Here is a 14,900-nt window from a genome sequence, read left to right on the forward strand (position 1 = left end):
ACATTTTCACTTCTTGGAAGTCATTCATTTACCTGAGTTTGGTCAAAATGAGTGACAGAAATAAACTGTCTTCACAGTTCACCAAAGAAGGCAGTCTGTGCGGCCACAATACTTCTGTTGCAGAAGGCTATTCATTATGCCTCTGTGTCTCAAATGGCTGTCTAGTTAGTGACCTCTTTAATTCTTTCCCCTTAATTTGTTTTCTCAGCTTTGTCATAATGAGCAATTGCTGGAGGTGTCAGTGAACACATTTTGCCTAATTATGAACCACTCCAAACAGTGTGGATTGGAAAGTTGTGCTCTTGCCTTTAGTGCTTTTGGGAAAGACAGGGTGGAGAGAAAAGCAGAGCAGTATTTCACAAATAAAGGCACAGTGTTAATTGCAGAGAGAGAGGGCAAATGAGGATGAATGTCAAGAAATTCCCTAAAATACTTCAAAATGTTGAATGACATTCTATGATTCTATGTATTGAACCAAAAATTATGCCTACAGGAAGTAAATATTATCATTCTATCTATTCTGATGGATACACAGGAGATGAGGAAACTAAGGGCAAATTAGAAAGGAATATTAAGCACTAAAACTCCAAGCTTTGCAGCAACAAGATCTTGGATATTCATCTGCCCAGCATAGCTGAATATGTACTCAGGGTATCTCTGCACACTTCTGCCAACAGATGCAAGTTTAGTCTGTCTGTGATGTAAACTGTCCAGGTTTGAGTCTGCTCTAAACATCAGCTTCACAGTCAGGATGCTTTCTTTAGTAAGCTTGACCTCTTTTACTTATGTCTATACAACTTTTCAGAGTCAGTTCATATTTAGTTGGCCTCTAGTGCAAGCAGAGTTTGCTTTCTCATGCGTACAAAAGGCTATTTAGATCTCTTTAGCTAGGCTACCTTAAGCATCTGCCTAGCAGCCTGATTATTAATAAAATCTAGTTAGTAAGAGATGCTAGAAAGGTTATATATATTTTTGAATCAGAACTTGTATGCCCTTCCTGAACATGAGGGAATCTTCTCTTTATCAATGAGCTTCACAGTTCTGAAAACAGTTCTGAGCCAGATGATGTGAAAATGGAAAAAAGACATTTTTTTGAAGACCTTCCAAAGGCAAGGTCAGCAATTCCACCTTATCTCCCATAATACAATTCTTCAAGTCAGTGTGGTTACCCCAGTCCCAGATACTGAAAAGTTGCAGAAGCCCTAGGCTGCTTTATTATGTGCTAAATACGAACTTGTAGCAACACTCCCCCCACTACTCACGCCCGAAAGCTCTAATGGGTTCCTTTTTGAGTTACCTTTTTCCCTAAATTACTTACAGCTGTAACACTGTTACCGAGAGCAGCAATTTCCAGACGGCCAACACCTGTTGTGTAGCTGAGGCCCCTGTTAGTGCCATTTAATCTGCTACTGTTCCCAAGAAGAAGATGGTTACTTGCATACCTAACACGATGTCATGCTGTTACGTCTAGAACTCCGGAGACTGAGGTATGTTGTTTTCCTGCTGTTATGGAAGATCATTTGTTCAAATCTAGCAGTTGCCTAATATGTCTGGTTTTGGCAACCGTAGCAATTTGACTTAAATTGACATGGATGGTTTACTTTGTTATATATTCATAGCTAAGCTAGGCTGTTGTGTCTGTTTACTGTGCTGCTGTTTGCTGACAGATGGGGCAAAATATGCTGAATTGATAGAGTTGAAGGAGCTGCTGACAGTTATGTTTCTATTGCTAAGATTAGAGGGTTATGTTTATGCTAATACATAACTCATATGGAAGCCAGATAAGTAGAAAACTTGGCATAAAGTTATTCTTTGTATGTCAATCCCTAAGAAGTAGTTAATCTTGTGTATTTGTTTCTGTACTTTGGAACCATCTCTTTCTACATAACCTGTTAATAAGTTATTGCAAATGTGATTCCAGACATCTAGCTTCATTTTCTTTTGCTACCCAGAATGAATTGGTATTTAGAATTTATAAGACCTGTCTAATGCACTCAGATTTCACAACTTGCCAAGAAGAATTTGAGGTCTAAATAGCTATTATAGTGGTTCAGATCTTTCTGAGTCTTTGATAATGTAACTTATGTTGTTAAGGTTTAGGTGGTCCTCCTGCCCAAATGATTTGTAATCCTGTTGTGCAGGGTACCAGGTGACTGCTCAATTAATGAGGACAAAATGAAACAGCTGTCAACAATGAGCTTGTTTTCAAGCATAGCTCTTGCTGTTAGGAGCTCTGCACTGTCAGACTGGAGGTGCTTATACTTTTCTGTGTTGAATCTCAGCTATAGGTTGTGTGAGAGTACAGTGTTCTAATGCAATTCTAATCTAGCTGTATCTTAAAAGCAGATGAACTCTTACTGTGATTTGACAGAGGAAAATAGTTCATACATTAGCTTCCTGTATCTTAAGGGGGCCTACAAGAAAGTTAGTGAGGGACTTTTTAGCATGTTAGGTAGTGGTAGGACCAGTGTGAACAGAGCAAATCCAGAACCAGGTAGATTCAGATTGGATTTAAGGAAAAGTTCTTCACCATGGGATTAGTAAGGTACTAGAACAGGTTGCTCATGGAGATGATAGAAGGCCCATCCCTAGAAATTTTTAAGGCCAGGTTGAATGGGGCTCCGTGCAACCCCATCTAGTGTGAGGAGTCCCTGCCCATGGCAGGGGGTTTGGAACTGGATGATCTGTGAGTCACTTCCAACCTTGACAATTCTTTGAATTTGTGATTTGTGATGTCAAACGAAACCTTCCACAGTTCCATATTGCACTCACCCAACAGCACTTAGCTGTCTGGTGGATGACTGGGATCATAAATCCACTGAATATGGTTTATTACTACTGCAATCACAGGAATGGACATTACTGCCTTTAAAGACAGGCGACTTAGGACACTTGCTGCTCCTTTTGATTTTCCTTCTGACCATTAACTAATGAATTTGCTGGAAATGATTGCTTTTGGGGGGACCCAGGGCACTGTGCAGCACTTAAGTTACTGAGTTTTTTGTTATTTAATACAGGAAAAATGATCAGAAAATAGGGGAGAAAGGACAGAATCAGCTGAAATTTAAATAAAAAAAGAAAGTACTTCTTTTAACTGGTTCTGGCAATCTATGGTCTGTTACCAGACAACAGCAGAACCAGGTCTTGAGGTTAAACAAGAGCCATACACGTTATTTCTGTTAATGTATGTGAGTAGCTCTTTTAAAAATTAACACACAGCCCTGGACTGGCTTGTGCTCAAATTTGGCTGGTCGTCCTGAATGTCTCTTGCCACTGACTGTTCACTTGAACTTGGCTGTTTCTCCTGCCAGTAGACTATGTTGGGATCTGTTTGTTGTTGCACAATGGTTTATGATTTCTTTCAGGTTTTAGCCAATTGTTTAACAAAATTAACATTTTTTGAAGTCACACTTCACTCCATCCAAACATTTAAATCAACTTTAAATAGATTTTTAAATGCCTGATTTGCTCATTACACTCAAAGGATGGAGATGGATGCAGCTGGTACTATAATTAAGAGTTTGTTCTTGGGGGCATAGTCTATTAAATACACTCCATTGATATCTTTTGTTTTGATGTTTGCATGGTAAAATCAGGAAAATGTTATTCATTAATTGTACTTTTAAAAGATAAATGACAAACCCCATTCAAAATCTCAGTGTAATCTAATTTAACCATAATGAGGAATCTTTTAACCAAGAAAATAACTCCTGTTGTTCAGAGGGGTCCTTTTGCATGTAGCCAGTTTTCATACTATTTATGAAGGTGAGCAGACACAGCTTTTTGTCCAGAAGCACGAGAAGAAATCTATATTTTGTATTATTCTAGGGATCATGTAATCCACTGTTAGCTGAAATTTGCCTTTAAACCTAGTTTAAAATTTGTTATTTAAAAGTTGCTGTTTGTGAGAGGGATGGAAAGGGAGTATTGCCTTTTTCCTTCAGCTTAAAACTTCCTGCTTTGATTTTCCTTTCTCAATAGATTTACTTCATATCACTTCATAGAAGCATATGTATCTGCCTTTGATTTTTTTCTGTCATCTGTATCATTCTCTCCTTGAAAGTATTTTGTGTAAGCACCTTCATTGTGATTCCTGTAGGCTTTAATGCACTCTTGACTGATTCTCCCAATCTCCTTAAACTTAAAGCACATGTATTCAAGTGGTGATACTAGTCCTTGCTTTTCTGTAATTGTGAGCAACTAAGCTTTCCACATTTCCCAAATGGTCTCATTCTTTCATTTGAGACTCCTTACTTATGCTGAGGAGCATGTTACTCTCTAAAGTAAGTTGAGTATGTCCATGCAGTAAGCAAAGCATAACTGCAGGTCTTGAGGAGTGAATCCAGCTTTGAAGTGACTAGGTAGGAGCGTCGCTTAGACACAGTGGCTGTTAAGAATTTACCCGATATGTCAGATGACTTTTGCTGACTGTGTCACAATTGGTTAGGCAGTACTTGAGGTTAGGCAGAGTATGAGTGATGAAATCTTTGTTGTATTACTGTGCTCTCCTGTCTGTACCAGAATCTGTTTTAAGGTTGGTATTTTACAAATCTGTCTGGAGATTGAATTTGTCTGAGTTAAAAGAAGTGCAGCATTCTACATAGATCTTCAATACAGTGAGTCTCATTTAGTTTATTAATCAAATTTCTAAGAGCATGTCAGTGCATTTGCCTGAGAGACAAACAATGAAGAGATACCTGAATGGGAGTATTTTCAGTTATGCTGCTTTGTGTTGTGATAGCTCTCCAAAGAATTTCCCCTGGTGTATGAAAAATCAACTAGAGTTATTCTAAATAAGACTGGTCTCAAATCTTCTCTAGCTTGCTCGAAGTACATGCTAGTGTGATGTTTTTTAATACCTGTAAATGACACTCAGTTAAGTATGAAATCTGAGAGTCTCACCCTAATCAAGGAGACCAGGGCAAGCATGTGATTCTAACTATTATCTACTAATATTAAGAAATACTCTCATCACATTAAAATGCAAATAAATGTCATTTAGGATCCAAGGTTCCATTAACTTCTTTTGTATCTTGCTTTCCATTATTTTAACCTATTTTCTTTTAATGACTATGCTCAAGACCTTTATTTTGATTAAAAATATTTCCATCAGTGGTTATGGAAAAATGTTCTGACTGCACAAATATCTGTGTCTTGCAATAAGACCTGTATCTTATTGTTTGGGGAATTCTTCTGTATTTTTCAGATCTCCAGATTGCTGTAGTCAGAATTAAAGGATCAAATAGGGAGCTTTGTTCTCTTTTTGTAATGTAATTCAAGCTTAGGCTGCAATATAACTTGTTTTCTTTCTGCTGTTTTTGTTTTCCCCACTGTAGAAGCAGTGAAATCAAATTCCCTGTGTTTTTTTCCTTGTCAGTGGTAAGTGTGGCTCAAGACAGACTGTCATGAGGATCCTGTTGTCAGCAGGTTGCATAAAACAGGAACATTCAGAATGTTTTCACTGGTTCTTTGCCAGTAACATATGACCACTGCTAGTCAGCAGACATAGAGATATGTATGTGTGATGTGTATATACACACATAAAATACAGGCCTGCGCTACTGAGCTGTTTGAAATCCAGGGGCCAAGTCCATGCACAGAGACTTGTTCTGATTGTTCTTATAAAAAATACACCACTTCAAACCCCTAAACTGGCAATAGTAAAATCTTTAGATTTGTAGTGAAATTCATCATTAAAATAGACTTCCATTTTTATTTTCAAACTTCACACATTATTCCCTTCATGAACACATTGCGCTGTGGATAGTGAAATGAAGATACACTGCACATGGAAATGTAATTCACTACAAGAGGACCCACACATAGACCTAAAGCTATTTTAAATCCCTGTTTCAGGCCTTAATGATGCATAAAGCACTCTTTAAGCTCTCTCTGTTGGGATGGTTTCCACTTGGCATCATTGTGAGAAATGGAAAACTTGGGCTCTGGCCCGATAGTCTTCATATCCAGGATGTCACAAACCTGGACACTGTCCATAAGGTAGAATTTGAACTGATGCAGCCATGTGTTGGCATTCAGCTGCACTTACTAGAACGGTTCATGAGGTGAGAGAGATGTTTTAGACTAAGTATCATTCTTTGAAATAGTTCTGCTACAAATGATTTTGGAGTATGTACAAGCTTTAAATATGGTTATTCCTCTACTTCATACAGTCTAGTGCAGACTCTTTAAGTTACTTAGGAATGTTGTTTCTAACCTCTAAAATGACATCTACTTACAAGAGGCTTTTATAGAAAATACCAGAACAATAAAATACAAATTTTGTGATTTCAAAACCTGAAAACAGACTTGTTTTGGGAGAAGGAAAAAAAAAAACACCAAAAAATCAAGAAACAAACAAAACTCTTCTGCCCAGTAAATATCACTTTCCAAATTTCTATCTCAAGTAATACAAACAGAAGGAAGAAACAGCTACCAAATAGATAAGTATTTTTGGGTTTTGAGTTGGCAGAAGTAGTGGACCAGCAATGTCTGAGACTGTGCTAGGGTCTTAGTATGGCAACACTGGACCCGAGTCTTATCCTAGTCTGACTTGTGATAGCATGGAAGTGTTTCTAACTCCTACTGCATGGTGTATCAGACTCAAAGTATCCATCCTGTCATGGGGTGTGAGCTGAAGCTTGACTGTTTCCAGTAGTGTGGCAGTGCAGCTACCTGTGCAGTTGGATTACAGCTAAAGCCGATTTGCAGCTTGATGCGAGGTAGCAGTGCCTTAGTTGGTCAGTTTGTGCTGTTATTTACCTCTTTCTGCTTCACAGCGACACATTGTCCTCTCTGTGTCCTCCATGGAATAGTGGGAGTTGATGTGGTGTTCTTGTAAAACTGGAAATGATTCATTGAATTTCTAGTGAGGGAAGAAAGGTGTACTATGTGAACTGGCCCAATGGCTGTGTGGGTGCTGAACTCTAGTGACAGCCCATTTCTTGTGCATGACAGCACACAGGTTATGGATGTGAAAGAGCATTCCATATAAGCAGCAGTGTTCTGGACAGATTACCACAATATCATTATAGCCATTGCTGAAGTGTCACAGTTTGGTAGATGTTAGTTTGCAAGATATTGGTGTTGCCTAATTAGGATATTACTAATTTTACAAGATGTTTTTTCCACTTAAATACATAGCTGCTGGAGTCATGTGACCAAGTAAGAACCATAAATGCCTCTTAAAAAAAAATAATAATCTATTATTCCTGAAGTAATGGATTGAAGCTCAAAGGTGTCAGTTGGATAGCCCTGAAGCATGGTTATATTTTAGTCATGAATGTAATGGTTTTAGCAACTGCAGAAATCTCATATTAGTAACAGTGGTTATTGCTGGTACTGGACTATAATCTTCATTGAGTTATGAGCTGATAGTCTTGTTAGGATCTGGAAGGTTGCAGCCCTCAAGCTCTTTTAATTTGCTTTAGCTTTGCTGAGCCTGATACAATGGAAACATAGATGGGCCATTGTCAGTCAGCAGTGTTGCCGGTTTCTGAAACAAGGCCAGACAGTAGCTATCCACAGCTGACGGATAACCTAGACTGGAGTTGAACCCTTACCAGAAAAGAGAGTTCCTCCATCTCCCTGTGTATTACAGGCCTTTATAAGTCTCTTCTGCACCTATCATTAGTGAAGCAACCATTCTCGTTGTAAAATGTGAAAGATAATAAAAAAGTGCACATTGCTGGGCATTGTGAATGTAGCTTTATCATAGCTTTAGGCTTCCTAAAACCCAAAAAGAAAAAAACAAAATCCAACACAAATCCAAGATGTTAAGAAACATATGTTTAAGGAGAAAAAAACTTATATGAGCAATTACAATGTGAAAAGTCAGTGTGCAGTGTTGCATGCTCCTGAAACACATATGCTATGTTCTTAGCTGTAGTGGTTGTGGTGCTGGCATCTGTACTTCAGCTACAAAACAACTGTCTGGAGCTGAGTTACTAAGTGCAGCATCTGTTGCTGTGCTGCTTCACTGTGTACCAGGTAGAGCAGTTGAATGTGCAGTGTTATGTTAGGTCGTATGCTGACTGTTCCTTAAACACCTACTTGGAGTGTTACACAATATTTACTTTCCAAAAAGTAGATTTTTATCAGTAATTGCTACATAAGGATGCAAGATGCCATCCTTACGTCTGGTTATAAATGAGAGGGTGTTACTGGGGTGTTTCCAGTGCCACTTTGTGATGGATGTAAACAGAAGTCAACTATTCAAAGACAAGCTTTAGGCTGTGTAAATCATAACTAGTGCTCATTTTATCAACACTTGCAATGGCACTTAGCCATCTAAAATACAAGATTATAATCTTCTAACAGTCTATGTAGTATTTTGAAGAGAAAGCAAAGAAGATTCTTGAGTACGTAAATGAACTCACAAGAAGTCAGTAGGGTAAATCTCATTACCTGGACTAAAATATATATATATGACATTAGTCTCTAAAATAGTCTAGTTCCTGGCTGCATCTTGGAAAAGAGGTGCGCACCTGGTGTATTGCAGCCACTGTAAAGATCAGCTAAGGGTAAATGACTGAGTGGGATTGATTTTGAACAATAGCATTTGATGTCAGTAAAAAATATAACTCCAGCAGCATGAGTCCATGGATTTAATTTTGAAGATGACAATGAAATCATAACAACATTCCAGTTTTCTTCCTGAAAGTTGTCCATATTTTGGTCACACACCAATTCATTGGAAGTTTACTTGCTAAGGAGAGCCTCTGAGTCATTGCATTAGTATGCAGATGAAGAATAGTAGAGAATATATTTGACATCAACCAGACCAAAGACTTGATGGAGATGATATATGCCTGTTGGAAATAATTGCTGAAAGCCACAGCACAGTTGCTGCATCTCATGACAACTGTGTCCTTTACCTAGCAAGTCTAGGAGAAGGGTACTCCAAATGAACTTGAAATACATGCATACACATAAATTGAGTGTGTGTGGGGAAAAAAATATATATGCACACACACACAATAAAGTATGCTAAAATATGATGCTCCCTCATAAATCTTAATTACTTGTCAGATGTACTACAGCATCAATAAATAAACCTAAAAGGAAATAATATCTTCACTTATTTAAAAATATTCCTAAATATATGAAATATTTGGGCTACAAAGTGAATTGCTTTAGACCTTGTCTTTGGTCAATTTTTGTGTACACAAAGAAAAGAAGTTCACTGTTACCTTCTTTTCAAAACTTTGCCCATGGCAAGCTTGAGATTCTGTTCAAGCATTACGCTAGAGAGCTTGGTACTCGTTAGACCATATCTAGAACATGGCATCCAGTTCAGGTCTCCTAGTATAAAGAAAACTAAATTATAAGTTGAAGCAAGTTCAGTGAAGGGCTATGAAAATGGTAGGGTGTAGAACTCATGTGCTAAGAGAGGATACTGAGGGAACTTGGCTTGTTTAACCTGGGGAAGGCTTAATAGCAGTCTAAGAACAACCTTCTGATATTTACAGGGTGATGACAGACCCAAACCAGAAGAGTGTGGCAAGAGTGCAAGTGTCAAAGGGCATAAATTGAAACAATTGTTGGGATAGGCTGCCCAGAAATGTTGTATAGTTTCTGGCTTTGGATATTTGTAAGCAGTTGAGCTGGATGTAATCCTAGAACCATCACAGTATAATTCAGAAGGGAAATGGTTTCAGGAAGTCTCTGGTGCAACTGCTTACATAAAGCAGTCAGCAATGGGAACAGAGCAGGTTCCTCAGGGCTTTCTCAAGTCTGCTCTTGAAAACCCCAAAAGGTGGAAGCTACACAGTCTTCCCAGGCAAAGTATCCAATTACTTGACTTTACTCCCAGTCAAAACCTTTCTTGTTTCCATTTATGCTCATTGTTTCTTATCATCCTGCCACATATGGCTTTAAAAAGCCTGACACCACCTTTGTTTTGAGGAACTTATCAATAAGATCTTAGTCAATACAAGAAGCAGCACAGGTTCTGAGTCTTGGCAAACACTATGTGGTTGGCAGAGAAGGCACAGATGACTGGACAGCTCTAAATCAGAATCTCCCCTAAACAGACTGATAGTTGCTGAAATAGTAATTTTCCTAAAATCAGTGATGCTTTCAACTCATTATATGAGACCAGGATCAAGAGGCATGTGGCCCAGTGTGAACTTCTGAAAATAACTCTTCTAAAGTCTCTCCAAAAGTCTGGTGCTATCCTTTCTGATATGAAGTTAATCGCTGCTTTACTTAGACCTGTAGAGAAATGAACAGGTCAGTGGTATGGTAAAGACCAGTTATTTTACTGCACAAATTCAGGCCATTTAAGATAGCTACGCCTCTGCAGTACATCAGAGTGGGATTAGCAAGGAGCAAGTGAAGAGGGAAGGATAGTTTTGGTGGAAGAGGTAATGGGATACACAGCCCTTCGTGCTCAGGTCAGTCACAAAATCTGCCAGTAAAATGCTTTGCCACTAATTGGCACCTGTGATGACAGTCTTGGCAGAGAGGTCAAGGACCAAAGGGAATCTGGAGGCTGAATGAAGCACCTCTAGATCAGACATGAAGCATGCTGATAAAGGTCAGGGAATGTGTAAACCTCAAGCTGCCTGTATCATAACTCTTTTATGGGTAAAAGGAGAGACTGCTCATCTAGCATCTTTTATGAGTACTAAATATTGTTACTCACAGTAGGAAAACCAGGCTGGAAATAGTTACTGGATTTTGGTGCAGTTTAATTCTGTGCAATAGCTGACTGTTGCAGGATGTGCTGTATAAATGGTAGTTACATCGCATTTCAGCAAGTAGTACAAACCCTACGTCATACTTGAAATTAAAAGGTAAAAGCAACGTAGCATATCAAAGCATTTTTAAACCAAGAAAACAAAGAAACAGTGGTATAAGCAGTCAGTTTGTGTTCTCTCATCATCAGCTGCTGTATATCTTACATAGTCTGTATTTGGAAAGAAATTGCCAAGACCAGATACCAAAAGGTCACAAAACGATGACATGCTAGATTAAATGAGTCTCTGATGATGAGTAACTCTTGGTGAGGGTGAATATGGCTTGCATCTTTAACATACTGGATTCAGAAGTTAACTAGTGGAGTATCTTACAGTTCATACAATAGATTAGAGGGGCATCTAGCAGATGATGTGATTTTGAGCAGCCTACAGTAGCCAATGAAATATAAAGATTTGTATCTGCACTAACTAAGTTCTCACTTTCCTCATTTTAAACTGAAAGAAATTAACTTAGTGCCCCAAAATGAGTCTTGTGTGTCTGCGTGTGGTGTTTATTTGTGTGGTTTTCAGTATAGACACAGTGGTGCAGGTTACATCCAAGCCATATTTTAATCTGCTTGACTAATTGAAACCTTACCCTTCACTCAGAATAGTGGTTTTCCTTTGTTGAATAGTAGTCAACATGTGTGGGGCCTTCTAGGTTGACTCCTCAGTGGAGAAGAAATCAGTGACATAGTCTGGGTGAATCTGAAACATAACTGGTTTGTTACACACAGCAGTAACAAAAACTAGATGGATCCCCTCTTCTACAGATCCCACTGGCAGGGAATAATTTTGCCTGAAAAGGACTCATTTTCATCAAAGAGCAAAGCAGAAGGGAAATTATCCTGCCTTTGACAGGACAAAATTTGATCTACAAAAAATATAATTAGCAGTTCTATTTTCAACATGACTTCCAAGGAATGGAGGTTTGCTCACAAACCTACCTGGCAGACTGTGCAATGGTGCCACCTGGTGATAGGTGACATGGAGAGTGTTCTTTAGCTGGAAGAGGTGTAAAGCAGCATATTAGAGGTACACGTTGTCTACAGGACCTTGTCCAGGCTAAGAAGCCTATGGTTCTTTCTGTGTGGCAGTTCATGCATTACAAGAAAATGCTATTGGGATAAGGCATGTGCCAAAAAGACCCTTACTTTTTTTACTGCTTCTTTCAAGAATGGGCTGGCACACACTTGCACTATTCCTTTTACATTTGCCACTTGAGGAAAGTGGAACTAATTTGTTGCTGCTTATACACCCTTTGTGGTTTTCCAGACCTTCCCACCAGCACATAATCATAACAGTGTGGGAATGCTGTGTTGCTGGGTACACAATTGCTCTCTTGTTAGGATCTAACATAACAATATGCCCAGTCAAAGAATTGGTCAAAACTTTCAGCAAAAGGAGATAAAAGTGTGATGGCAACTTGAAACAGATGGAGTCATGCTTCTTTTGTGTATGTAAGATTTCTTGTGCTGATTATAGCCCTACTTTGCCATATGTAGGTCACTTGGCTGGCAAGCTATTAATGTCTCCTAGATGAGCTATGCTTCTTGCAATGATAAATTACTTTCTTTGCTGGGAAAGTGTGTTAAGATTAGCTATGCATTTACCTTCCTAACAGACTCAGTGCAGGCAAAGGAAAACAATTAACCTGTTAAAGAGCAAATATTTTGAGGAAGAAATTGTGCAGAGGAAGAACAAAGTAACTCTTTGCTTGGGTAAAGGCAGTGTGGGTCAGTTATGTCCAAACAGATCGGGTTAGATTGATGAATGGAAAATATTTATTTAATGATACTGGGTTTTCAGGTTATTTTAAAAATTAATTTAGAGCCAAATCAGAGCAAGTTCAAGTCAGAAAATTTTATGTTTGAGAGAGGGGGTGTTTGTTTATTAAAAAAAAAAAGGCAGCTGGGTTCACCACCTTAAGATGAAGTTGGTGTTGCAGCTGTGAATGGAGAGATATACTCAATACAGGGCTTGGCGTCTTTCTGAGGAATGCCTACCTTTCAGATTAGCAGGCAAATAAGGCCTGTTGAGAGAATCCAGCAATGAAGCCAAGGAGTAGGAATCACCTAAAATGATCCAAATGTAAGCTTCAGCCATGTTATTTCAGTGAATTAAAATTGTACTGGAGGGGAGGAAAAAAATGAAGCTTTAAGAAATTAAGTAAAACTGATTTCTTTAATAATTGTTTTCCAGTTAGTGATGAAATACGTGAGCTGCTCACACACATGTGTTCAAAACGTTGTTTAGTAATGCTACAATATACCTGATTCTGAATTTGATGTGGCGCATGAGATCTCTGATTCATCTGGAGAAACATTCTGCCTCTAGCTTTGCCCAGTTTCTGGCATTTTAGTGGAAGACAAACTAAAGAGATAATCAATTACTGTTTTTCCCCTTAGTTTGTGCTGGTCTACTAGTTTAGATATAGGAGTCTGCAAGTGAGCCCTGAACCACAATGCTGCTTTCCTGATCGTAATCTTCCGTGACTTTGCAGTCATCTTTTGATCACAACGGTGTTCAGCACTTCCCCCAAATCTGTCTGAAAGGTTTGAATGAATGGCATCCTTGTGACAACAACTGTCATCATGGGGCTAAGTAATGAGGTGTCTGGATACTGAGCAAACAGGCCAGAGGGTGAGATATGATTGCATGTCTAACTCATGCTATTGATGCGTGAAGGTGACAGAACGTAGCAAGGAGAGTCCTTACCTAGTTTGTTTCGTGAAGGTGAAAGTGGGCATGTGAGATGAATACTCTCAGACAGCTTTGCATTAGGCATCGAGCTTAAAAACCTAAGAGGCTAGTCTCCTTGGAATCCTATATAGTAAGCAGACAGAGATAGTTCCTCAGCTATCTCTTAGAGGAGGCATACAGAACAGACACAAAATCTAAAAATCTGGATTCTAAAATGTTTGAGTTTATTCTTCATGTAATACAAATGAGCATGACACTGTTACTGAAGGTGATAAATGCATTTACTGTGGATAATAGAGCATTCTAGTCATCTGTGAGTGTAGTTACAAGCTGTATGGGAGTGTGAGTGAGAATTTAAGTGGTCTAAGACACAAGATTTATAGAACAGTAGAACAGCCTTATCCTGCGGCTTGTATGCCAAGTGCTAGAAACTACCTTCTGTTAGAAAGATGTTAACAACTGTGTGTGTAAATCACAAGTGCAATGTCCCAAGGTGATACTGCTTTGTGGTAGGATTTTACAAGTGTTGGACTGCTGGGAGAAAGATGTTCTTGCCAATGTCTTTTTTGCTTAGGAGGGATCTACTTCTGCGACTCCCCACTGGCTTCTTTCCTCTGTTTTGAAGAGACTTCAGGTCTCACTGGAATGTGGCCTTAATGGCAGAAGTGAAATATATATATTTTTTTTCTTTTTTTCAGTCCTACTTTCACAGGATGCATAGGAAGAGAAGTTGGTTAACTTGCAGTGCTCTTAGGGTGAGGCTTCTAAATGAATACCTCTGGGTTTCAGACCTCAGTGGCACTGACTTCACTCTATAAATGTTTCATACAGTCCAGTAATATTTGATTTTCAAACATTTTTGAAGCATGCATATGTTAAGAATACAGTTTCACCTGATTAATCTATAATTACTGAAAATAGTTTTAAAGAACAGGGTAGGTTTGCCATCTTTGATTTCAGCATATGTTCCTCCATATGAAGAAAACTCCTAGATGCTAAATAATAACTTCCAGAAGCATGCACAGGATTCATACCTCCGCTGTTTGCCCATCAAAAGAGATTACCTTAATCAGCAGAGGATAAATAAAACCTGACTTTCAACTAGCAAAAATAAACATGGTGTTTTAATAAGTAGGAAAAGAAGGGGATGGATATCAGCTTGAACAATGTAGTTCTTAAATGAAAGCTATTGATGGTGACTATTAAAGTCTAGACCAGACGCACTCTTGAAGGCACATTTTCTCCAGCTGTAAATTGGATCCTGCACTATGCCACATCCTCTCCCCACCCCACTCATGTGTATGCACCATGTGTACAATACAGCTGACTTTCTGCTTCCCTAAACAACCAGTTGTGCACTGTAGAGATCAGGTGCAAGAGTGGCAAATAATGTTCAGAGTAGAGTGGAGAGAGATAGAAGTGACTGCTGCTGAAAGATTTCTTGAATTTGTGGCT

General features: G+C 38.7%; 1 long non-coding RNA gene across 3 annotated transcripts in view; it reads left to right on the plus strand.

The window, feature by feature from the left end:
• The first annotated feature begins 1,344 nt into the window (after nt 1-1,344).
• The window catches only part of LOC135188465 (uncharacterized), a 101,387-nt gene continuing 87,831 nt past the window's right edge, over nt 1,345-14,900 (plus strand). For all 3 annotated transcript variants that reach the window (XR_010307706.1, XR_010307705.1, XR_010307704.1), the window contains exon 1: nt 1,345-1,487. This is a non-coding gene — a long non-coding RNA (uncharacterized LOC135188465). The remainder of the gene's footprint in view (nt 1,488-14,900) is intronic.

Source organism: Pogoniulus pusillus, chromosome 29 (genome assembly GCF_015220805.1).
Source record: "Pogoniulus pusillus isolate bPogPus1 chromosome 29, bPogPus1.pri, whole genome shotgun sequence".
Taxonomy (NCBI): domain Eukaryota; kingdom Metazoa; phylum Chordata; class Aves; order Piciformes; family Lybiidae; genus Pogoniulus; species Pogoniulus pusillus.